The sequence below is a fragment of the Lissotriton helveticus genome, chromosome 2_2, assembly GCF_964261635.1.
Source record: "Lissotriton helveticus chromosome 2_2, aLisHel1.1, whole genome shotgun sequence".
Lineage (NCBI taxonomy): Eukaryota > Metazoa > Chordata > Amphibia > Caudata > Salamandridae > Lissotriton > Lissotriton helveticus.
The window spans coordinates 9,897,882-9,913,936 of record NC_136060.1 but is presented as its reverse complement, the minus strand read 5'-3'; positions in this window follow the sequence as shown (position 1 = coordinate 9,913,936).

Genomic DNA, 16,055 nt, shown 5'->3' with positions numbered 1-16,055 from the left:
ATCTTTGCACGGCTCCTTCACTACAGGGACAGAGATGCAATTCAGCAGGCAGCCTTGGCAGGCCCCTCTTGAATTTGAAAACTATTAGGTCTCTGCGTTCCCCGATAATACCAAGAAAATGTAATGAATGCACTACTTTCTAGGCATGAAACATAGGCTCCGGGATATACATCTTTAGTACTCACTACTGTACCCAGCAAAGCAGAAGTTCATCCATGATCTGTGAACATATTTCTTCATTGAGCTCTCATCGGCTTGGGACTGATTTAAACGTCACATTGACAGTAGCAACCGCCTCTCCACGGACAGAGATGGTGCACCATGAATAAACGACATCGGAGACAGAGCTGTTGCCATGCCGTTGGGCCTCTTGAAGGCTCTAGAGTACACTATCAACAGAAACTGCGATGGTAGCAGCAATCTGCTACAGCTACGGCACTAGCATTCCACCAATCCTCACCCCCACCAGACACCGATGCAAACTCCACCGTCAGTGAGGATGACAACACCTCCAGCTCCTCCAACCATTCAGAGTTGTTTCACTGCCCCTGCGATGCACCACAGACAGTAGGTGACCTTATCTGATGCTCCCCTCACACTGGCAAGTAAAATAGTGACATGGCACCCATCCATGAGGGCCACTGCTTTGGACACATTGCTTCCTGGTCACAGGGGGATTTGCTGCCTCCATCCACACTGTTCCCTCTGCGACCACACGAGGCACAGAATCCACAAAGTCCTGCTTGCTGACTACCGGACTTTGAACATGGAATTCCTGCCCTCTGCCCAGCATCCCCCCTCCTTTCCATCAAGGTCATTGTTGATCACAACCACCTCAACCTTCAGAATGGCATCTTGGCTACTGTTTGGGCATGCAGCCAGTTGCTGCAGGCTCTTGAAACTGTTTAAATTTATTTTTATACTCTCATAACTGTTGCTTCAGCAACACAAGCATTATATAATTTACAACCATGTCTGCAGGTGGGGGTGACAGGTGAATGGGGACCACACAGTGGCATGCAGTTACAATGCCTCACTGCGTGCCCCTACTCCATGACGCCCCGTCTCCAGACAGGGTTTTTAACACTCAACAATAGAGGCATGAATACAGCGCGCTGCCATTACTCTTTCTACTACATTAAGCAACAAACTGTACACATCAGCTTCCTTCAAGAAACTCACCTCGCAAGCAGTGAACTTCAGAAGCTGAGTAGGTGTTGGAGAGGCACTATAAAAGGCACGACATACTCAGCATATAGATGAGGCGCATTGATCTGAATCCACCCGGGCACAGCCTTCCAGACACTTAGCACTACCACTGACAAAGAGGGCAGACAAGTCTTTGTAGAAGGCAGCTTAGCTGGTGTCCCGGTGTTACTAGGATGTATTTATGCTCCCAACTTTGCTTCAATTAATGTACTATTTGAACAATGTGCTGGTTTACCCATCTTGCCATTTCTTCCGGGAGCTGGACTCGATGCTTGGGGTACTGATCTGAGAAGGCAAACAGTGCTGAATAGCCCTTAGTGAACTACAAGTGTTTGTGGGTTGTGGTGAATTAGGAGCCGCCTCCTTTGACTTGTACTACCTCATGGCCCAACTTCAGTGGGTAAAAATCTATTCGAAACTAGAGCTGCCGATGAACCCCTGACGTCTTCCATCAGCTCCTGTTGCTCTCTGTTAAACTAAAAAGCTCCTGGTCTCTTAAAGCATGGGTAGCTCGTAAATGCCTTCCCAGGTATTTCAACTGACGCGCCATTTCTAACTCAACATTCCTGTGATCTCCCTTCAGGGCCTACCAAAATTCCCCAGGTCTTTTATGGGTGAAGACCTCTCAATCTGACACAATAAATTCATAGACACAGTGACAACCTGTTCCTAGACCATCATCTGTTAACTTTTGATCAGTTCCGCCAAGACTTTGATATAATCTGTGCCAATTCTTCTTCTATGGACAGTTGTTAACGACATGCACATGGTAGATGAAGAACCCACCACTCATTCCGTCATACACACCCTGGTCACCATGGGCACCAGACACCACTTGATTATGTGGTTGATAAAACCATCAGAGAACATAGGGGGGGTCTCTTTGGTACCTCTCCGCAGAAGATAGAAGATGACATTGCCCGCGCCTTACATGATTCTGAAAGGAACATAGATCTGGAGTTCCTACATAGCATCTCTCGGAATGCAAGACTTATAAACATGCAATATATGAAACTCCAAAAGGCCTATCTAACACCATCTAGATTGAACTGCATTATCCTAGCGGCAGACTTCACATGCTTCAGATGTCAGTCCAATGCAGCCGATCTGCAACACATGCTATGGGTATTCCCCAGCCTAGCCCCCTACTCGTGTGCTATACACTATGCCCTTGCCACTATTAATGAACTCACTATTATGAACACCTACGATACAAATGCCCTGGCTGAAAATGTATAGGTGAGGGAAAAAAACACAAAGTGTGAGTGTGATTCACAAAGCTAGCTCACTTGCGAGGCAAACGGACCCTTTCATCACACTGGAGAGCCACCAAACCCACAGATGTCTCGCAGCGGCACATAGCACTCCTCCATTGGGGGTGGCCGAGAGTGTAGCCCTACATTAAGAGGAAGCCTGACATCTATGTAAAATATCTATAGTGGCAGCCTGGGACGCCATGCTCACCCAGTTTACAAAACGGGTACGTTAGGAGACTCCCGATGACCAAATGATTGCCTATAATTTTGCCCTAAACATGGTCCTCTGACCTCAGTCGCTGACACAGAGAACAACATGGTTTGAATTTGGTTGCACAAATGTCAGGTCCCATGGGCCGAGATGGTGCCTTAGATGAATCTGCTCCGTGGGGGCTCCCGCCTGCACATGTATTATCTGAGGTTACCCTGCCAGCTCTTGCTCCTGCTGCTGTTCAGTTGCCCCCTCCCTAAAAGTTTTGACATTCTTCTCCCCTTCTATCTTTTACAGGTACACATACTTCATGACGTAGTATTGTGGCTCAGATTCCTCATAGCGGACTCCGCCTCGACACACATGGACAACACCAGCACACGCTAGACCCCTATGCAAGATCTGCCTTGATGTTTTATGTTTCCCTAAAACACTAGCCTGGTAATAAAGTGCAGAACGTAGGCTGAGCTTCGCCAACATCTAACTCGTGCTAATCGTTTCTTGTGAGGCTGTACCTAATATTCAGATGTATCCAAAACTTCAAAAAAATGTTTTTAAAAAAGAAGGGAGTTTCTCCTTGAACTACAATTTGTAAAACACTCTTCCTCTAAGACACGAATGGTTTTTAAATGGAAAGCGTGTAATGCTTCCTTAAACCTATCTTGTGCGTGAGAGAACAGTACAATTTTCTTTAAGTAAATTATATTACCAAAAGTTTACAGATATCATAATACCATGCCTGAATGGAAGATCCCACTTGTTGCTGGCGAAGCCTTCTTTTGTTGAAATTAACGGGCACATGCATCATTCTTACATTTTACATTTCTTAATTTGCGAAAATTACCGAATCGCAAATTAAGAATTGCAAAATGCTATGCATCAATTTTTTCGGTATTTATTTGTGATTCGGTAAAAATCGCAATTTTTACCGAATTGCAAATAAATACCGAATTCCTAACTGCTTTTTCGCAAATCCCATTGATTCCTATGGGCCGAAAGGCCCATAGGAATCAATGGGAAGGCACTTACGAATTCGCAATTTGTTGATGCATTCCAAGGGTGCAGGGGGGGGTCCAAAGGACCCCCCCTGCACCCCTGAAATGTATTTGAAAGTGCATGTTTCAAACATGACAGTGACAGTGACACATGACAGTGTAAAAAATGCATTTTTTTGCATTTTGAAAGATTTTTCGCAAATTAACACGAGGGTCAACCTCGTGTTAATTTGCACTTCCAATTTCAAAATTCGCATTTTTTTTTTAAATGATGCATTGCATTTAAGGAATCGCACAATGCAAAAAAATGCGAATGTTGAAAAAGAGTTTGATGCATCCCAAAAACGTATTTAGGAAGTGCAAACGGCCGAATTTACCGATTCGCACCGTTTGCACTTCCTAAATAGGTTGATGCATGTGCCCCAATGTTCGAGCAAAGGGTAGCAAGCATGGCTGGAGAAGATTAATGCTTGGACTAGTATTTTGCCAATCCTTCGCCACACTCTTTAGAGAGAAAAGCAGGTTGTGTGTGTGGTGTGTGATTGGTGCGTACTCCACACATTAGGGAAAATGTCACTGTCTGCCTCTTTGCATCAACAGCTTCGGATTAGAGGTCTGATGCACTGCCTTATTAGCCACTTCCTATTTGACAGTACTTAGGTTTCCTCCTACATCGCATTAGTGATTGTTTCCAGCCCCGTCATCTGCAAGTCTGCTCATATCAGTAACTTTCACATCCTATTAGTGAAAATGAATCGTAATAGGATCCATCGCTAAGCTGAGGCAATGGAAAGTAGCTAATATGATAAGATGTGCATATTGTGTTAGCGGAGAGGTGTCACTCCTATCTTCTTTATAACTCATTTGTCTGAGATGCCACGAGAGACAAGGCACGAGGCGCGCGCAGCCGCTCTGCTTGCAAATAAGTGTTTCCCGGCTAACAGAGTGTGGCGCGTGGCCGCGCGCGGCACTTCCAGGCTAGGGTGCACGTATCCGAGCCTATTTATGCCGTAATATAGCAATCATACGCATTAAATCAAGGCTACATCCTCCACTGGGGCATACAGTACGTGTAAAGCCTGTCAGCTGCTCTTGCAAATATTATATTAGCGTGTGTATTATAAACTAAAAAGGGAATCTAAATGCTGTTCTTTCTTTACTTCGAAGTGCTGCTGTGAGAAGGGTGGAGAAAACTTGGCTGGGAAACGTCAATGAAAATTGTAGAGACCGCACAGCTGTGACGCTGGATTAAATCTTGAATTCCTAGATATGGCAGAAATTAGGACATCGTTTAACATACACAACAGTGTTACTTTAACTCACTATTAATAGCTTCGCACCCCACCCCCCGACTTGTCTCTACACTCAATATCAAGCAAATCCAAACAAAAAACTGTAGTCACGTACCTGTGGCGCAGCCTGCTAACTGATACTTATAAGAACAGGTAAAGTCACCCTGCGTGACTTAACCTGTGCTTGTAAATATCTCCCCTGTTCACGCAACACTTTGCGTGTTAGGGGCGTGACATGGGTGTTGCTGTGGGTGTTCCCACGTAACACCCATGTCCACTGATGCATTTCCAGATTTACGAGAATTCATAAATCTGAAAATGCGTCAGAATGCTACACCTACCCAGGGGAGGAGTAGGGAGGTGCAACGAGGAGAAATGTTTTAATTTCTCCTCGTTTTTTCGTCTTTCAATGAGTGCTGCATTCTACAGCACACATTGGAAGAGGAAATCACCTGAATTGATTGTTTTTGTGCAGGAAGGTGCCACCTTCCTGCACAAAAACGATATCCCCATGATGCAGGCATCCTTGCACCATGGTGCAAGAATGCCTGCAAATTTAACAAAGGAGGGAGGTCGGTCCGGTTTGTATTTCAGCCCAGTGTCCGTATGTGCACTGCCGCCGTTGATCTCAGCTTAGCGCATGCTCCTTGAGTGTCTGTTGCAGCGCGCATGCGCTTTGGAAAGACGCTAGATCTAGTGCGTGCGTTCTACAGTCCTCGCTGCTTACACCGTGGGCTTTGTCATCTGACGGTCACACCGTTCAATAAAATAACTGCCGGATACAGCCACGGTTATAATGCCGATCATGGGGATAGCAGTAGGGCTAATTGGCAGGAATATTATCATAATCACTCGCATTACTTGGATGTGTAGAATTATAGTATCATGATCTGCATGGAGATTACTACTGGGCTAATTAAATATAATAAAGAACATGGTCTTGGTGAACATGGATATTGTGTCTTTTAACAGTTGCCATGACCCAGTGATTATATCTCAATCAGAGACATATCGATCTTTGAATACTAGGCACATATGGTGGGCATAACTGCTGTTCTCAAGAGAGCATGAAGTACTGTTGTGCTACAGCCTTGGTTGGCGGCCGGGGTCGATAGAGTGGGAGACCTGTTTGGGGACGACACTCTACTTGATCATGCCTCTTTCGCACAATACACGGGTGCCCCACAACGTTTATATCTCCTGCACGCCTCGGTGACCCAATATGTCAGACGCACCTGGGCCCCACAACGCACTAAGCCTGAACAGCATGAATTGGTTCATCTCCTTTATTACATGGGGACGGGCGGACATCTAGTGAAGTGGCTCTATGTGGGTATCAGGGAACATGCAGCTTTGCCCCTCGTCGCACTTAGGGAAACTTGGGCTACAGACACAGGGGAGACCATCTCAGACGGGGATTGGAAGATTATCCTGGGTCATCACAGGAGGGTGTCCAGAAATGTTAAATTCAAATTTATACAAGCCATGGTTCTACATAGGGCGTATCTCACCCCACAAAGGCTCCATAGGATGTTCCCTGCCACGCCCCACACTTGCCCTAGATGTCAGGAAGATGAGGCCACATTCTCCATATGCTGTGGACATGCCCGAGAATCCGCAACTACTGGGAGACGATTAGACATATATTGTACACTATAACGGCCCTGCAGATCCCTGCGGGGGCACTACCCTGCCTGATAGGACACAGGAAGAGGCCTAAGAATTGTAAGGCGCAACTGAAATTTCTGGATCTAGCCCTCTTGTTGGCCATCAGAGTGATCACCATGAGATGGAAATCGCCCAGACCCCCGAACGCAGAAACATGGCGATCAGATCTGCTGAAATGGGGAAAGGCGGAGGATGCCGCGCTGCGCAGGGAAGAGGAGAAGGGTCTACGCAAGTATCCAGTTGCGCAGGAATGGGCACGAATGCTGTTAGACCTAGACGATGTAAACCTAGAAATGACGCAGTGAGGTGCCTGTGGATTGTGTGCCAGATGTACGGATTGCCTACAAGCATGGGTGATTAGACTACTGTAAGGGTTAACTAGGCCTGTGGACAGTATTTCTTTGGAGAAGCTATAAGCCAATATATCCAAATTTACAGTGAGTGCGGAGGATGCAGCTGGGGGACGGGGTGGGAGAGGGAGGGAGTTCGGGGATAGTTCACATACCGGCGTTATTGTGAATTGTACACTAATGGTAACTGATGTAACGGAAAATTACTTGAAAATTATAAGATAGGATGAGAACTACGTGCATGATAGATAATATGCCACAGTTACGTTACAGAAAACGGAAAAGACTGGTATAATGTAAATGGAATAATTGTATCATGTAATATCTGTTACAGTCACGAATAAACAGTTTAAAAAAAAAAAAAAAAGTACTGTTGTGCTAATCCACTGTAATAAGTAACATGATCGTTGTGGACATGGATGTTGTGTCTATTATCACTTATCATAACCCGATGATTATATGTCGATCAGAGATATATCGATCTATGAATGCTGGCACATATGGTGTGTAGTGGGCGTCACTGTTAGTGAGACAGCTGTCCCCAGGGGACGTCATCATTAAGTCCATGTGTATGTGTGCCCAGACGAAACACCCATCTTTCCTTTGAAATAGACCCACTTCTGATGGCAATGATTCAATAATTGTCCATCTTAGGTCATTGACACAGTGTTGCGTCTCAAGGTAGTGTGTTGCCATCTTGGTCGTGCTTTTTTTGCAACGGACATTGCTTTTATGCTCATTTAGCCGCGTTTTTACAGCTCTAGTGGTCATTCCCGCGTATTCCAGTCCGCAGGGGCAGGTGATCAAATAGACCACGTTCTTGGTATTGCAATTCGTGAAGTGTCGCTGTTCCCAAGTGGTGCCATTTCTGAATGTAAGGATCCTGCTCTTTTGTGTCAGGTGACAGCTACTGCAGTTGCCGCAAGGGAAGTGACCTTGTATCCCAATTGTGTTTGGTCTTATCTCAATGTTGGGTTTTGGTCTCGTATGCACCAAGATGTCTTTAAGGTTTCTCCCTCGACGGTGTGCATGCATGGGTTTCTCCAGGTTAAGTGTACCACAATTAAGTATCGCCCAGTGTTTGTTTATGATTTTAGAGACTTCATTGGACACAGTGGTGTAAGTCGTGACACATATCGCTCGTCTGTTTTCGCTAGTCTCCTGTTGTTTGTCCTCCAAGAGGGCATCCCTGTGGTTGTTCTTTGCCCTCTTCATGGCTTTGTTGATAATCCTTACTGGGTACTGCCTCTGTATTAGTTTCTTCTTGAGGTCACAAGCTTGTGACCTGAACTCAGTCAGCTCGGTACAGTTACGCCTCAGTCGTAAAAATTGTCCGTATGGCAAATTTTCTCTCAGGTGTCTCGGGTGAAAACTGTCATACCTTAAAAGACAGTTCCTCGCCATGGGTTTGAAGTGAGTTGTGCTTTTCAGTTTGCCACCTTCTGTGTAAACATTAAGATCCAGAAAGACCATAGAGTGATTTGAGACAGTGCTGGTGAATTTCAAAAAAGCATTCTGATTGTTGAGCCATGTCAAGAAATCAACTACTGATTGATGGTTCCCGTCCCAGATGACGAAGACGTCATCAATATACCTTTTCCAGGTATTGATGTTGCTCCTGTATGGGTTGTCTGTATGCAACATTTTGTTTATCTCTAGATGGTGGACATAAAGTCCAGCCATACTAGGAGCAAAGGTACTACCCATGCTGGTACCATGGCTTTGTAGGTAAATAGTTTGTTTATATTGAAAAAAGTTTTGTTGTAGTGCCAGAGAGATACATTCGAGGACAAGACCCCTAGGTGTTTGGTACTTCCATGGTGTTGTGAATAGTACTTCCTCAATGATTAGGAGTATTTCATCATGTGGCAAGCTCGTATACAAGCTTTCCACGTCCAAGCTCATCAGGAGTTGGTTTGTTGGGTCAAAAGGTCTGTCCTCTAGTAGTTGCAGGACTGACTTAGTGTCCTTTAGGTAGGTGTTAGTAGACTGAACCAGTGGGCATAGAAAAGCATTCGCAAAATTGGAGAGTGGCTCCAGAATAGAGCCAATGCCTGACACAATCGGTCTACCCGGCGGGTTGGTCATGTTTTTGTGAATTTTTGGGATGCAATAAAAATAGGGGATGCGTGGTGTTGATTGTTGTAGGAACTCTGCTTCCTTTTTGCTCAACCAGTCATGCGCAAGCCCTTCTTCAATCATGCCCCCTATTCTGGTGCGAAGTCTCTCAGTAGGATCCTCCTGTATGACAGTATAGTTCCGCCTATCTGACAGTAATCTCAAACACTCTGTGTCATATGCCTCCATTGTCTGTAAGACGATGGCACAACCCTTGTCTGCTGGTTTTATAATTGATTTTTTATCTGCGAGTTCCCTTATGGCTTGTTGTTCCTGTTTACTAGTGTTATGAAAAACACAGGTATTTGACGGGTTGATTTTGTTGACTTCCGTCATGATCGCTTTCTCAAAGGTTAAGAGTTCGATAGGCAGTGAGGAGTCAGGTGGAGTGAATGTAGACTTTGGTCGTAAGCCGGTGTCTGTTGTTCCTAAAGTGGATGGTTTGTCCTGGAAAAAGGCTTGTAGTTTCAGCTTCCTGATAAAGTCTTGTATTTCCATGTTCAATTTGAATATGTCTGGTTTGTGCGTAGGCACAAAACCTAGTCCTTTGTTCAGCACATTCTTCTGAATTTCAGTCAGAGGCCAGGGGGTCAAATTGACCACTAGGTCCCCCTCTTGCTTATCGATGGGTGGTTCAGGAGGGATCCTGTCATGCTCCTCATGGTCCGGGAGTTGTTCTGTTCTTGATCCTCCCATGTGACGTTGTTGCCTTTTCTGTTTCTCCCCCACGTTCCGGGGCGTGTGCCTAAAAAAGGTTGCGGGTCGTAGAAACCTTCATTGTACTCTGGGTTCCACTGTTGGTAATTAGGTCCTGCAATCAGTGGTCCATACTGAAAAGGGGTGAATTGTGGTGGGCCCATATACGGTGGATACTGGGGTTGGGGTTGATAACCTCTCCACCCTCTTTGTCTAGGGAACTGCTGTCTTCTTTGTCTCCAGCCTCCTCTCCGTGATCTATACCCTTTGTTCCCACTGGAATTTGAACCAGAGGAGCCATTATCAGAGCCATCACTGTCAATATCACTGTTGGAGTTTTTGGGAACATAGTCAGGTTTTGTGTAGGGGTAAGCCCCCTCTGGTGTAAATTTGGCGTTGTCTTTACTTAATTTGTTAAATTTACTTTGTTTTAATTTGAACTCGAATTCGGTCATTTGTTGGTTGAGTTCATCCAATCTTGCTTTCAGATCAGCAGGTGATATATATGTATTTAATTGTACTTCAATTTTGTTGATCTCAATCTTAAGTTCCTGGGTGATCCTTGCTGCTGTTTTTACTATCAAGACCAGCCAATCTCTTGAGCTGTGCATGAGATCAGCGACCACTCTTTTTTAAACACGAGATCATTCTGGAAAATCAGTGGTTCATTTTTGACAATCAGCCCTGGTGGTGCCATTTTATTCCTAAGGTATTCTGTCATGAGCAGGCCATGTAGGGCTGCTTTTATCTGGTTGCGTCTCAGATTCATTAATTCATTCCAATCATTAATGCTGGGGCCGGTTTCTGGATTGCTCAGGCCTTCAAAGGGATTGATGGCTGTTAAGATTTTGTCAATTTCGTCTTTCCCAAACGTGAGGCCGTGTTCGTCCTCCATTTCGTAATGACCGCTGGCTTCCTTAATATATGGTGTGTGTTCCTATGTGTTTGTGAATGTGTCAGAAGAACTCCCGCAGCTGCGCGCTGCCTAATATACAAATTTAACAAAGGAGGGAGGTAGAGTAGTGAAGTAGGATTCTTACTCCACGGGCTTACATACATAAACAAGAGGAATCCTACTAGTAGGGAAGTGTTGCCCACAGGAATGTGGGAGCACTTATTGTTTAGTAAAATACCCATCACACACCAAAAGGCCCCTTGGTGTCATGCTTCATCATAGGGGTTTTCGCACCCCTCTAACGGGATGCGGCGTGCTGCGACCTACGACTACGCGGGAGCACTGATGTCAATGACTATGTGTGGTGCGTGTGGTGCAAGTGATAGGGATATTTATGGGAGTGGTGGGATTTTAGTGAAGAATTAAAAAGTACCTGGCTCGTGGGTGTATAAGAAAAACTTTATTCACAACCCCTGGCTGGTACTGCTAAAAGAAGTGAAGTGCGAGGTTCTATCTGTCGTGGTTATGGACAGTACCTCATGTGTGCGTCGACATGTTTCGGAGCATATGCTCCTTCTTCAGGACAGGGGCACAACTTCCCCACCTTACTCACGTTTCACTAGTTTGTAACTCAAAAGTTTTGTGTTAGTAACAAAAAGTGAAAAACTAATTATTAAGTGTATAAAAAATATAGGCTATAATGTGCCTACAGCGGTCTGGGGGGTGATTGCTACTTGTGCAATCTAAGTAGAAAAAACAATTGGGTTTTAAAATCATTTCTTACTCACTTTGTCATAGGGAAAGCTTAGTGTTGCCAGCAGTATACTCACAAACTCGGGACGAGTTGTCCACCGTCTTACCCCACACGCTGCTCCGCTGGAATGGATGCCAGAGACTGCCGTGTGTGGTATTTGTACCCGGTGGTCCTAAAAGGTATAGCCGGTAATCGCACTAGGGCGGATGCGGTGTTGTGCCCAAATAAGGGTAATCCGCCCGTTAAATCAATGATTGTTAGGCTGATTATGAGTCCTTATAAGGCAGGTCCGGTCGGACCGGTTTGTATTTCAGCCCAGTGTCCGTGCGTGCGCTGCCGCCGTTGATCTCAGCTTAGTGCATGCTCCTTGATTGTCTGTTGCAGCGCGCATGCGCTTTGGAAAGATGCTAGATCTAGCGCGTGCGTTCTACAGTCCTCGCTGCTTACACCGTGGGCTTTGTCATCTGACGGTCACACCGTTCAATGAAATAACTGGCGGATACAGCCATGGTTATAATGCCGATCATGGGGATAGCAGTAGGGCTAATTGGCAGGAATATTATCAGAAGCACTCGCATTACTTGGATGTGTAGAATTATAGTATCATGATCTGCATGGAGATTACTACTGGGCCAATTAAATATAATAAAGAACATGGTCTTGGTGAACATGGATATTGTGTCTTTTAACAGTTGCCATGACCCAGTGATTATATCTCAATCAGAGACATATCGATCTTTGAATACTAGGCACATGTGGTGGGCATAACGGCTGTTCTCAAGAGAGCATGAAGTACTGTTGTGCTAATCCACTGTAATAAGTAACATGATTGTTGTGGACATGGATGTTGTGTCTATTATCAGTTATCATAACCCGATGATTATATGTCGATCAGAGATATATCGTTCTATGAATGCTGGCACATATGGTGTGTAGTGGGCGTCACTGTTAGTGAGACAGCTGTCCCCAGGGGATGTCATCATTAAGTCCATGGGTATGTGTGCCCAGACGAAACACTCATCTTTGTTCCTTTGAAATAGACCCACTTCTGATGGCAATGATTCAATAATTGTCCATCTTAGGTCATTGACACAGTGTTGCGTCTCAAGGTAGTGTGTTGCCATCTTGGTCGTGCTTTTTTTGCAACGAACATTGCTTTTATGCTCATTTAGCCGTGTTTTTACAGCTCTAGTGGTCATTCCCACGTATTCCAGTCCGCAGGGGCAGGTGATCAAATAGACCACGTTCTTGGTATTGCAATTCGTGAAGTGTCGCTGTTCCCAAGTGGTGCCATTTCTGAATGTAAGGATCCTGCTCTTTTGTGTCAGGTGACAGCTACTGCAGTTGCCGCAAGGGAAGTGACCTTGTATCCCAATTGTGTTTGGTCTTATCTCAATGTTGGGTTTTGGTCTCGTATGCACCAAGATGTCTTTAAGGTTTCTCCCTCGACGGTGTGCATGCATAGGTTTCTCCAGGTAAGTGTACCACAATTAAGTATCGCCCAGTGTTTGTTTATTATTATGTCTACTAAAACCTACCTAAAGGACACTAAGTCAGTCCTGCAACTACTATAGGACAGACCTTTTGACCTACACTTCCTTGATATTCAATTTTATGGACAATCGTGTGTTTTCTATGTTGTATGTCTTGTGAGTTGTGAGTTTTTCTTTTACAGGGCCAATTGTGCTAATGGTTTGTTCCAGGTGACTGCACCTGTCTGAACTACCCCTGATTAGGGTGACCATTCTTTTTCTTTTTTCTTTTTCAGGTCATGCAAATGCATGTATCCTGAGCCCAAAAAACGCTGTAGGCACATTATAGCCTATATTTTTTATACACGTAATAATTAATTTTTCACTTTTTGTTACTAACACAAAACTTTTGAGCTACAAACTAGTGAAACGTGAGTAAGGTGGGGAAGTTGTGCCCCCGTCCTGAAGAAGGAGCACATGCTCCGAAACATGTCGACGCACACATGAGGTACTGCCCATAACCACGACAGATAGAACCTCGCACTTCACTTCTTTTAGCAGTGCCAGCCCGAGGTTGTGAATAAAGTTTTTCTTATACACCCACGAGCCAGGTACTTTTTAATTCTTCACTAAAATCCCACCACTCACATAAATATCCCTATCACTTGCACCATACGCACCACACATAGTCATTGACATCAGTGCTCCCTCGTAGTCGTAGGTCGCAGCACGCCGCATCCCGTTAGAAGGGTGCGAAGACCCCTATGATGAAGCATGACACCAAGGGGCCTTTTGGTGTGATAGGGGTATTTTACAAAACACTAAGTGCTCCCACACTCCTGTGGGCAACACTTCCCTGCTAGTAAGATTCCTCTTGTTTATGTATGCAAGAATGCCTGTGCCAGCGCATGTCTGCAGTTTGTGTGCCAGGGCAGAGGGAAGCACAGAGATGCGACATATTGTTGTAAATATGTTGCATCCCTGTGCTTCAAAACAAATGCAGCACGCCGTAGCAAAATGACTTGCAGCATCGCGCTGCATCAGTTTCTTGTAGATCTGCCCCCCAGTATGTAGCCATGTTGTGCTGTGTAGCTTTGGCAGAGCGCGAGTACAATGGGCCCTATTGCAAGCAAATAATCTCTGTCGGGATGGTAGTTTAAGACAAACATAATATGGGTGCAGCGGTCCAGTGACAGGTCTGGAATGTGCTACCACACCTGCGGCACCTAGTCCTACATATTTGAATGGCTGTAAACAGTGTGTTATCCTAAGGCTAACAAAAATGTGGTTGATTCAGCATGGCAGTGATTGGGATGGGTTCATATGGGACATGAGAAGAAAATAATGTTGACATTGTATCAATCCGCCATTTTACAATATGCATTGAGTTACAACACAATAAGTGACCTATTTATGGGATTTTGGCATAGAGCAGCTCAGCAAGTCGCCTTGTTGCGCTGCCCTACCCCAAAGTGAAAGGACAGGAATGCACCATATTTAAGCAATACAGTGCATTCCTTTCCCCCTACGCTGGTGCAGTTTCAGCAACCTATCGCCAACGTAGACACACTTGCACCCCTCTTTTCATGTGTACTGCAGCAATGGCAAGAGGACAAAACGAGGAGAAATACATGTATTTCTCTTTGTTACACCTCACTTCGAGAGGAGGACAGATTTGGGGCTCCCCTAGGTTTACATCCTTTGTAAATCTGAAGCAGCGTCAAATTCCATGGATGTTGCATGGCAAAACCCACCACTACACCCATGGCATGCCTCCCGGTCGCAGAGAGATGCAGCGATCTGTCGCCTTACTCATGATTTATGAGGCCACAAAAAGCCACGCAGGGTAGCTTTGCACGGCCTCATAAATCGAAATTAGAGCCCTGTGTCATGCATGTACCACTTTACTGGTGCAAAAGTGATGCAAGGCCCTCATAAATTGGAACCAAAGTGCACTTCCAGCAAATCATCACGCAAGGACAGAAAATGTTGCTCCTAATGACGAGCGACTTGCGTGATTCAGCATTGAATACCGCAAGGTGAGAAATGTTTTAAATGATGCTGTTTTGCCGGAAAATAATTATGATGCTTTTCAATTTGTAAGTGCCTTTAACCTCCAACTGTAAATTCTGCACACAAAAAATAAAACACACCATGGTGTCTCATTCAAAGAGGACTCCATGTATTCTCACTGTGTAATTACAGTTTACGTAAATTGAAACAGAGGGAGGCAAAGTGGTAAGGTCAAGCAGCTGCTGACGGAGAAGGCTAGGCAGGGTTGAAGTCAAGGCTTTAACTGAGAGCTTTTCAGTGGCTAGGAGCAAAGTAACCAACAGGCCAAGCACATTTCTTTAGATTGTTAAAATCTCATTTAGGCGTGTTGCTCCCATAAGGAATATAATGCAGTGTCCGCGCAAATTATCAACTTGGAATGTGCTGACCACCTCTGCTATATGCTATACATAAGATATATAAAACTGTACTATTAAATACATAAATCAGAAAATTATTTCCTGCTGTACTGTTATTTCATTTTAGTACCTATATAGCGCCCAGGGCCGGCCCTAAATCAGATTGACTGGGACAGTGCCTGGGAGGAAAGAAAATGTTGTGTTTGTTGTGAGGGCAGGGCGTCATTGTGGTGTGGTCGCAGGATTTTTTGAGGAATACGTGAGGAGGCCACTGGGTTGATGGGGTGCTAACAATTATGCTAAGGGACATTAAGGGCTGACTACAGAGTCTTTAGTGGAACCCAATTCGGACCAAGGGGGATGGACGAGCTGCTGTTTGCATAACATTATGTCAGGCAGCTCCCTGCTGCACCCCTTGGAATATATTGTCAGCCTGAGCCTGAGCCCAGCACGCCCATGCCCAAGGCCGGCCCGGAAATGCCTCAAATTCACGACAACTTCACAAAGCACTTTGAGGTAACGTGATGAATGAATCCAAATATAGTCCATTGACTGTGAGTGGGCAGCATTCACGTAGATGGTAACTGCAATGGAGGAGCACCAGCACAAAAGGTATAGTGCAAGAAAAGCAGGTGTGTACTGAGTGGTGTTAATGTGGACCGACCTGAACACCAGCATTGAAAGGCAGCAAGGGGCTGACCCTAACCCAGCAGGGTGCTAGGATAAAA